Source organism: Triticum aestivum, chromosome 6D, assembly GCF_018294505.1.
Source record: "Triticum aestivum cultivar Chinese Spring chromosome 6D, IWGSC CS RefSeq v2.1, whole genome shotgun sequence".
Taxonomy (NCBI): Eukaryota; Viridiplantae; Streptophyta; class Magnoliopsida; order Poales; family Poaceae; genus Triticum; species Triticum aestivum.
In genome coordinates, this window is record NC_057811.1 from 484,516,463 (window position 1) to 484,527,442 (window position 10,980).

General features: G+C 43.6%; 1 pseudogene; it reads right to left on the minus strand.

Moving 5' to 3' along the window:
• Nucleotides 1-8,485: 8,485 nt before the first annotated feature.
• LOC123142190 (LRR receptor-like serine/threonine-protein kinase FLS2) lies at nt 8,486-10,212 on the minus strand (annotated as a pseudogene).
• Nucleotides 10,213-10,980: the final 768 nt, after the last annotated feature.

Here is a 10,980-nt window from a genome sequence, read left to right on the forward strand (position 1 = left end):
GAATTACTGCAGCCTATGCCGATACCCGAATGGATGTGGGACAAGCTTTGCATGGATTCCATCACCGGATTACCCAGGACCCGGTCAGGGTATGATTCTATCTAGGTAGTAGTGGATCGTTTGACCAAAGTGGCTCACTTTATCCCAGTGAAAACCACCTATATAAGTGCAAAGTTGGCCAAGATATATACGACCAGGCATGTCTGCATGGAGTTCCGAGGACCATCGTATCAGATAGAGGAACACTGTTTACTTCAAAGTTTTGGCATCAGTTGCACCAGACTTTGGGTACTAGGCTAGGGTTCAGTACAGCCTTTCATCCGCAGGCAGATGGATAGACCGAGAGAGTCAATCAGATTCTGGAGGACAAGTTGAGAGCATGTGCGCTAGATTATGGATCTAGTAGGATGATAATCTACCTTCCGCGGAGTTCTCATACAACAACAGTTACCAAGCCAGTTTGAAGATGGCCCCTTTTGAAGCTTTGTATGGGAGAAGGAGCCAGACACCGTTGATGTGGGATGAAGTTGGAGACCGTCGGTTGTTTGGACCAAATGTGATCAAGGAGTCAGAAGAGAATGTTAAGTTGATTCGAGATAGACTGAAGGTAGCTCAGTCCAGGTAGAAGAGTTATGCAGACTCAAAACGCAAGGAGGTAGTCTATGAAATTGGAGACAGAGCATGTCTTCGTGTGTCCCCTCTGCGAGGAATTAAACGATTTGGAGTTAAGGGAAAGTTAGCCCCGAGATTTGTAGGACCATACCGAGTTTTGGAGCGTATGGGAGAAGTGGCCAAAAAGTTGGAGTCACCCGAAGGACTGTCAGGAGTTCATGATGTGTTTCACGTTTCCCAGTTGAAGAAGTGCCATGCAGGGATGGCCAATATTCCCCTGTAAGGATGCTTGACCCTGGAAAGGATAATGATGTTCCACGAAGTGGAGTATGGACTTCCTAAGTATAAGTTTTTATCTCGGTATGTGGGATATCCCACAAGGATGAAGAGATGAATTACTATTGGATATAAAGGAGGTATGATGTTGGAAATATGGATCAATGGAAATTCCATGATGAGTCTGAGTAATCATGTCCTAGTTTGGTGCCAATAGAAGGAAGGAAGACAGTACAATTGGATGGATTTAAGAATGCTAGGAAGCTGGATGTTGGAATAAGGATCAGTTAGCCTGATGATGAATTCAAGGTTTGCAAGTGATGAGGTGGGCCATAACCCACAGGCCCCAGGACCTGCCACGGAGCAAGCACACTCTTGCTGAAGGAAAAACCCTGGAAGAAGTTACGATTTTATCGACAGACGGTCTTATAGGAGTAACGCAAAACCTGAGAGTTGTGAGGAAACGATAGATTTTTGTTTGGCTTGCGGAATCAATGGATTTATCCGAACTTGGTTCGTCGACAAGAGAAATGCTGCAATGCTTGTGAGGATGACCGAGTGTTAGAATGCGAGATTCACTAAACCGTATACAAGGTAATGATTTGGGTGCGGGATGGATTGATCACCATACCGACTTACTCTTATTATTCGCCTCTGCTATATGGGATGGTAAATCGGAGTGAATTACCCATAGTAGAGAGACGACGATCAAACCTTGTTTAAACCTTAGAATGGTATAGGTATTTTCCCTTGTACAAGGCAGCTCTTGCCAATCGTAGGATATACTGTGAGGTTCAACCCAGACCCATTTCCTGCAGGAGAAACCATAAATTGATGACCCCCAAGAGATATCGATAGTTGTTTAGTATTGGCGCCAGACCCGTCAGCTAAGAAGACCCAGTCACAGAAGAACCGTACCAAGATGAAAGGACATAAGTATTGAGGAAAAGGTTATGCCACTACCGGAAGAGCCCAGAGAAGGAATTATCCTGAGGAGCTAAGAAGACCGACACTGTCAGCAATAAGGATGGAGTATATGAGTTTTGATGGAACCGTAACAATGCTTCTAAGGGTGGTAGCACCCCAGCCCCCCGGTGACGATCGATGGATTTTGAGAAGACCCCCAAGCCTAACCTATTTCTTTCTAGCCTCTCCGAATCTCGAGGACGAGATTCATTTTAAGGGTGGTAGGTTTGTAACATCCCAAAATTCTATATTTTGGAATTAATAAACAGATAGATTGGATTGATTGTTTGATTGATTGACTGAAAGTGAGTGAATTCGAAATCTTTTGAAAGTTAAATGAGAGGGAATAAAAGGACTTTCCCAAACTTTCATTTTTCTTTTATGATCGCCATGAATTCAAATTCTGTTCATCACAAAACCCTGGAGAGAAGAGGACATGACTTCTTCCATTTATTTAAATGAAAAGGGGTGTTGAAAATATTTGAATATCATTTGAAAATATTTCCAATTCAGAAACTTCAAGCAACTCAATGATTTTCATGAGAGAAGATAAAATGACTTCTTCAAAACATATGAAAGATGAGTTGGAGGTTTAAAAGGATCGAATTTAAAGTCCTTTTGGAAATTATTTTCAATTTGGAGTATTTGGGTTTTATTCAAATTATTTTTCCCCAAAATAAAAATATCTGGAAAATAGGGTAACATGATTCCCTACATCAGAAAATTGGAGAGAAATAAATTTCAAATCGTTTTGGTATTTTTAAAATGAATTTTACTGGATTTTACTAGAGCAGTAGCACTCTTTGCTTTATTTGAATTTGCGTGGATTTTATTTGACTCTATAAAAATGTTCACGTTGTAGAAAATCTTTTTCTGAAAATCTTGATATAAAATATGCCTATGGTATTTTATTTTATTTCGCCTTTATTTTATTTTTCGTTGTGTGTTTTTTTTTTTAAATCCCTCCGCCGAAATGGGCCAGCCCAGCCCAGCAGCGGCCTGCGCCCGCGCCCGAATCGCCTCCGCCTTGCTCGCCCGCTCGCAGCGCCGATCGGCCGCCTTCTCTCTCTGCCACCGACAGGTGGGTCCCACCTGTCGGGTTCGTCACGGACCTCCCGCCGGAGTCCCTCACGCGCACGATTCGCCGGCCAATGTCGTGCTCAACCCGGACGCCTTCCCCGTCTTGTCCCCTCGCCCAAGGCGACCCCCTTTATAAGCCGAGGCCCCGACCTCGTTTTGCCTCAAACCGCAGCGCCCGAGCCCCTCTCCACGCCATGCGCGAGCTCGCCGGAGTTCGCGAGATCCGCCGAGCTCCGCCGCCAAGCCCGCGTCGTTCCGACTCCGCAGCTGAGCGCCGACACCGCCACCGCCTTCCCCTCGTCAAGCCGTGCCCCTCCATCTACTCCGCCAGCGCCGCCGAGCCCCGGAGCCGCCGTTCCGTTCGAGCCGCCGCCGCCTTCTTCTCCGACGCCGCCGACGCGACCGCCGCGGTAACCCCCCCCCCCTGTCACCTCGTTCGTTCGATCTAGGATAGACGGCTAGGATTAGATCTAGTCATTTTTTTATTTATGAACCGGTATGCGTTAGTTAGCGAACGTTCACAAGATTAGTTCTGTAGTGGACGTTTTCAGCCAGTAGTATTCTGCCACGTGTCCAGGGACCCATTTGTGAAAAAATTATTCACACATTAGTCCCTGATCTTCAATCGGTCACTACTTTTTACCCGTTGGTCCAAATCCAACGAAACCAACGCCTACTTCTTCGTTATGATCTTCTATTTCCAGAAAAACTACTTAAACATGTTTTTGAAAGATTTAAAATTTGAATTCAAACAGATTTGTATTTGAACTTCATTTGATCATAACTTGAGTTTTATAGCCCCGTTTGAGTTGATTCTTTTTGCAAATAAAAGCTCTTGACCTAAACTTTCTGATAATGCCAAATTCACATAATGTTGGTACTGTTAGGAATTTTTTTATGTCGCAAGAGTGATTTGCTTGGTTTTGATGTTTTCTGAATTGTCTTCTTCATTCTATCCGATCTTTTGAGTGATTGCTCATGTGTGATTACCATTGCTTGCTTACGATAGATTGAAACGGAGTGTGATGAGTAGAACTATCAAGAGTTATGAGTGCGAATCATCTTCATCAACAGTACAAGCAAGTTCACACTTTGATCATACTTTTCATTACCTAGTTTTTATGCATTAGTTTCAACCCTCAAACATTGCATGGTTAGGATCTGAATAACATGTGGGTTTTGGGAAGTAGATGAGGTAGTACCTATTGCCCTGTTTATTATCAAACCTTTGGGAGTTACTTCTACGTTGCTTATATTGTTATGCTATGATCATAGACGTGGATTGGGTTTGAGTGAATTTTCCATGAAAGATGTGAGATTGTTAATTAATGGTTCAACTTAAGGTGGCAACTTTAATACACATCTGGGTGGATTGAGGCACCTGGGGATTCCAGTGATTGCCTGTATTTTTGGAAATATCGGGGTACCGTGTGATTCTCCTATGGACTGCCACCCAGGCTCAAAGGGATCATGAGATTATTCATGCTAGAAACTTCCGTGTGCAGCCACAAGCTATTATGGGCTCTAGCATAGTTGATTAAGTCGTGTGAACTCTTACAGTGGTAGACTAGCAGATGTAGGGGAAAGTAGGTGTAACTGTCTACCCATCGTAAGGTGCTAACGCTTCTGAAAGACTGTGTCTCGGTCATCCGTTTATCAAACATCATGAAGTGCGAGAAATCCAACGGAGGAGATCGAGTCTTGTGGGGAAAAGTGCGCAAACCTCTGCAGAGTGTACAAACTAATCATGGTTAGCTGTGTCCCCGGTTATGGACATCTTGAGTATCTGGTTCTTGGATTATCATGTTGATCTCATCACGTTACTTAAATAATTAGTTGGGTTGTTAATGATTACTTTTAATTGGGATTGAGAGGGGGTTTACCTTCTCAATATTTTTCAACTAACTTTGTAGTTAAATTAAATATATTCCTTTGTAGTAGGGAAAAATTGGCTTTTCGCAAAAACATTATAACCATAGAGCTTTTCCACCAGCCATATATGCATGTAGTGATAGTTATTATTCATCATTATCCTATGGTGTGAATTTGCCAGTACATTCAATCTACTGACCCTTTGTGGCTTCAATGTCTCATGTTGCAGGACTTCTTTCGACGAGTAAGTGATACGTTAGGGTTACAATTTTCTACACTCAACTTTGCCGTTGGTGTTGATGGGAATCCACAACCTTGTTACTTCCGCTATTTGGATTGAGGTAATAGTATTTACGTTACTTTATACATGTGATTTACCTCTGTTATAAATCCTCGAGTACTGTGTGGGTCAGCATACCGATCCAGGGATGACACTTAAGCATAGAGACTTGACCGTCTTAGGTCGGGTCGCTACAGTTCGATGACTATGAGGATGATGATTGTATGACTTGTTATTAATAACGAGTAGAAGTTGTATGATGATGATTAGTAGGACTTGTTATTATGATGATGCATGATGTGAGCATGAAGAGTTATTATATATCAGTGGGTGAAATGAAAATGGATTGGAATGAAGTGAAGGGAACAAGCATGTGGTGCATGTCGAAAGTAGTACTAATCCAAACTTGATCAAGTTAGGATTAATATTACTTTCGACATGCACCACATGTTGCCTTCACTTTAATCTAAGCCATGTTTAGGCGTAGCAGTAGCGTTGGTAAATCAAGCACGGAAATAAGAGAGGACACCCTAAATTACCCCCTACCCTCCCCCTTTAAAAAAAACAAAACCCCCAGCCACTGAAATGCTGACGCGTGGATGCCTTTTGGTCCCGGTTGGTGTCACCAACCGGGACCAAAGGCCCTCCTGCCTGGGCTGGCCGCAGCGACCACGTGGAGGCCCATCTGTCCCGGTTTGTGTAAGAACCGGGACTAAAGGGCTAGGGCATTAGTAACGACCCTTTAGTCCCGGTTCAACAACCGGGACAAAAGGCCCTTATCAACCGGGACAGATGACCCTCTTTCTACTAGTGAACGTTGGTGTTAGCAGTAAAAAACACTTGCAAATGTATGTGTCTTGAATACATAAATTTGTGTTCTAGAAGATAAATGTAGAGAATGGTCACAATAATTTAATTCGATGTTTAGTACAACATCTGTATTCAGAATAAGAGTTTGATGCCTTGCTTTTTATAATTCAAATCATTTGTATTTGTTTTCTAATATTTAGACATAATGGTTTGCAGGGAACAGTGAGGTGACTTTAGATAACTGTAATGAGCTGATGGAGCCTTTGACCTGAAGTTATATTAGTATAGATTACAGGATTTGTTGATGAGGATAAGAAAGAGGAGCTGATGGCAAACCAACCGAGGAAGGTCATCGAAGATTGAGGTTGGGCGCGATGCCACATTAGAAGTTATTTAGGCTATGGGTGAGTTAGGGGCCATGGAGTGAGCCGATAAGAGGGTCGAGTATGGTGCATACATGTCAACGTTGGTAGTCAGAACTTGATGCTGAGTGCGGATGGGAATGATGGGGTGAGGATGGGCCTGCTTTAGTCCAGCAATTTGTCATTGCCAAATGATTGAATCCTGGTGATGTCATTGCTGGATATGCAAGGTCTCACTGGGCAAGGTATTCGAAGTTCTTAAGTGCTTAGGAACCTCGCTGTGTTTTCGTATTGACGTGATTAGCAAGTGTATTTACCGAAGCATAGATGTAATGCGGGTTATGTGTAGCATCAAATCTGAGGTGGCTGCGATCCAGTCGGTTCTGGCATTGGAGAGTTAAGAGTAAATCAGACTTAATCAGATGGCATCAACACCGTGTTAATCATTGGAAGGTCCGCCGAGCGTTTGGGAAGAGAAGCATGGTGCCAATACGTAATTTTGGTTCTTAACCCAGATGATCTCATTTAAAGTTCTTGGCGTTTGTTATAACCATTCTTGATGAGCTGCACAATGCTTCCTGTATTGCACTACTAATGCCGTTTATTTGGTGATCAAACTCATGTTCCACTCGTATATAGATGCTATGCAAATAATTTGTTTTGTTTACTAAAATCTGAATATAAGTGAATCTATCTTAAATTAGTACAATGATTATAATTTGCCTTATGTTAACACGATGATTATAATTTTGAAGTGTGGGTGTGACAGGGTTGAGGGATTGTGAGTCGGATGTGCCATTAATGGCAGCATGCTTGGATTGGGGAGTGGAGATAGTAAGGAAAAAGTAGTACTCATGATATATGTTTGACACGATTAGTGTATTATGCATCGTTGCAACACACGGACAAGGAGCACGTGAAAGTAGATGTTTTGCTAAAATGCATGGTTGGTGGAGAAACATATTTAGAGGAAAGCGAGAGATTGACAAGAACTATTTGTCACAACATAGTGCTAGGCATGTGATGTACACATTGCATATAATTATATTTTGATATATGTTCCCATAGATAAGTTTGTTGTTCCATAGCAATGGAAGGGCATTCAGCCAGATTTAGCTTTCTTGGATTAGGAATAGATCAAGAAGGTGACATGGTCGGGGTTTTTTGTACCGTTCTAGACAACAAAACAGTTGACAAGGTGATGGATTGAGAGGATGAATGATGTATAGACTGAGAAGGTGATGTATGATAATTTCAGAGGAAAAAAGCAGTTATAGGAGTGTGTGGTGTTTGTAAGAGAGAGAAGATGCCTGCATTTGTGTTGTGATTGAACATTGCGTCTAATGGGGGGAGGGGGGACATGAGCTTTGTTTACTAATATATTTGTTGGCCCGTGACAACGCACGGACAGTCTACTAGTACTCCAGTAAGATCGATCCAGCTCTTCTGTATATATACTTCTCAGCCAGAATCGGACAGAGATATATCCAGCATTCGTATGGTTTTTCTTTGTGACGGCCGTGCTTCCAGGATGTCGTGGGCGAGGTTCAGGGACGGTTTGAGGTTCTTCCAACAGTGCTTGACATACGGGTGCAATGCTGCAATTCAGGGACTGTCCAAATCGTTAGAAAAGTATGCATACAACTACAGCATGACAAGACCAAAACATGGACCGGCTTAATTAGCTTGTAGACCATACAATGGGAGTGATCAGTAACTGGCTAGTTGCCAGCATGACAAATCTTGATGATTTTTGTTGGAATTCCGCCCACGGGTCGATCACATTAAATCACACGGTGAACAAGCGCACGATTTTTTTGACCAAAGGCACGTGTCGTGCCTCTTCCTTCTCGTTTACTTTCTTTTTTCAACTTTTTTTCATGTTGTTACAATCTTTTCACAACCTCACGTGTATATAATGACTAAGCTTGCGCCTAGCACACCGACCTGAACACCAAGCCTAAACCTACGCGGACTCAAACTGGACCTATTGGTGTATGGCTCCTTATACTCCAATCAATCACACGTGAGCTAACTAGACTCCTACGACTTGGACTACTACTTCACGTGTACATAGCCAATAGCCAAGTACTAATCCTAGCCGGACCAGCTAACACCATGACGTGCAAAGACATGTAGTAGTACTTAACTATACCACTTTACAAACATAATAATCAAGATTATTTCTAACATTAGGTATCAGAGCGATGTGCACAGTGTTCAAGCCTTGATCTCCACGAATCATTTATTGCCAAAAAGAAGGTTGGGAAGGTCACAACCCCGAGAATAACACATGGCCAAAAAACAAAACACAACAAAATAGTAATGATAGGTTTGCTCTTGACATCTTCTTGGTGAGCATAAAATAGGCCAGGCAATTAAATATGAGTGCTCTAATCAAATAGTACGTATTTTGTTTCTTTTCTTCGAGAGATAGATAGTAGGACATGAGAGCAGCTGATCCTTGGTTCCTCCAAAGAAGTCCCCACCCCACCGGTTGCTTCCAAGTGAGGGGGGACACTTATTTCCAACAAATACTCCATTTCATGGCACTCCACCTTGCAGACTATTATCAGACAGATCCACACGGGTAAGATTTTTTAAGCCACCCAGCTCTTTTGGGATGAAGCCCGATAAATTGTTATGCTGAAGGTTTAGGTGTTGTAACAGTCCAAGATTACCAAAGGAACTTGGAACTTTACCAACGAAATTGTTGAATGACAAGTATAACCACTCTAGCCCTGAAATATTGCCTAGCGACGCTGGGAGATGACCTGCGAAACTGTTATCCTCCAATCCGAGGACTCCAAGATTCAGGAGGGTATCACCGAAGTTAGATGGCAGTGTTTTCCCAAGCATATTGGAACCTAAGGTTAAATATTGGAGAGAAGACTGATTGTATTTGTACAGGGTTTCTGGGATTCCACCTGATAGCCTATTTTCTTCAAGGAGTAAATCAGAAAGATTTGGGAGTTTTCCCAACTCATCAGGAATGGTTCCGGTGAGCTTATTATCACCAAGCGAGATCAGTTGAAGCTGACTGCTGTTTTTTAGGCTTGGTGGGATTGTTCCGGTGAGATTATTTGCATAAAAATCTAAATGCACTAGATTGGATAGGCGGCCGATATCACAGGGGATTTCTCCTATTAGTAAATTGCTATATAGATTGTAGCAGTTTGTAAGAGTATCCGGAATGATCCCTTGCAGTGAGTTGCCCGACAAGTCAAGGTACTCCAGTCTTTGGAGACGGTTGAGAGGAGGTATCTCGCCGGTGAAGCCATTACTGGACAGGTCCAGTCTCCTAACTCCTAAGGAACGTTAGATTCCCGAGGGACGGTGAAATCGTGCCTGACAGCGATAGGGAGTGAAGGTCCAGCTCCATGACTCGCCCTGGGTGCTTCGGGCTGCTGCAGACGACGCCCTTCCATGTGCAAAGGGGGACACCGGCGTGCCAAGATCTCAAGGCTTGCCTTGAGTCGTTGGTGATGGCCCGCTTGAAATCTAGCAGCGAGATCATGTCCGTGCTGTTGTCATGGACTGCCGTCGAGGAGCAGCGGATGCTGCCGACTCCACAACAAATGGGCAGCAGCGACAGTAACTTGAGGATGGTGGTGAGTCTGGCGGGTTGACTGGTACACGTAAGACCTCCCTTACCTGCAAGAGTGACGAATTCAGAAAACATTAGAACTCATGCATGTAAAGAAAGAGTTTGCTGGTAGCCGCTACGGCTATCATAGCACAGAGGTTTGATTTTGTGAAATGGTTGGTAGCAAGCAGAAAACCGACGGCAAGACGAAAGATGAATGTTTGGACACCTTTGCTTGGCCGGATCGGACGAAACGGCAGCCTTTCTTGCATGGCTTTGCTGCCGGGTGGTGAGGTCTGAGGGGTGTGTGTGCCACTGGCAGCTATGAGTTGGAACGTTGGACTGGATGCTCAGCTGGTTGAGGCCCCGGCCGGGGTTTAAAAAGACTCTTCTAACGTCACCGCGCGCGTTCCCACACTTATTAGCCTTGTGACCATGTCTGACCGGAAGGAAGACCTCAAGTCCGTCAACCTCAAGACCTCAAGTCCACCACCGGTCAAGTAAATACTACTCCCTCCGTATGTAGTCACTTGTTAAAATGCCTAAAAAGACAAGTATTTAGAAACGGAGGGAGTAGAAACTAGCAGCGCGCGACGCGACCCAGCCAGTCTCCGCGGAGCCCTCCAAGGCGGGGTACCAAGGAAGGAGGGGGCCCCATCACGTGGAGGAATTAAAATCAGCTGCATGCGCATCTTGTGGTTGCCCGGCAACACATCTGGTGATACGGCATCACAGGTGATACGATGCTCCAATTGACCCTGGACCGTTTGATCTTGTTGGAAGGGACACGATGAATGCACACGTGTCGGGCAGCTCCCCCACCGTGAAATATACAAAAACATCCTGATTCATGTCTTTAATTAAGCTTGAGGCCATCCGGTCCTTTTTAGTCCGCATATAAGTTTTGTCCAAAGTCAAAATATCTTTATTTTGATCAAACTTATTAGAAAAAGTATCAACATTCACAATGCCAAGCCAATGTTATTAGATTCATTTTGAAATGTTATTAGATTCCTTATGAAACCTTCAAACACTCAATCTCTCATGATGCCATGCACTCGAGTATCTTCCACAGAGCCTTGGAAACCTGAAAATCACTGGAAGACGTTTTTAAGGTTATGGATACAAGAGCATCA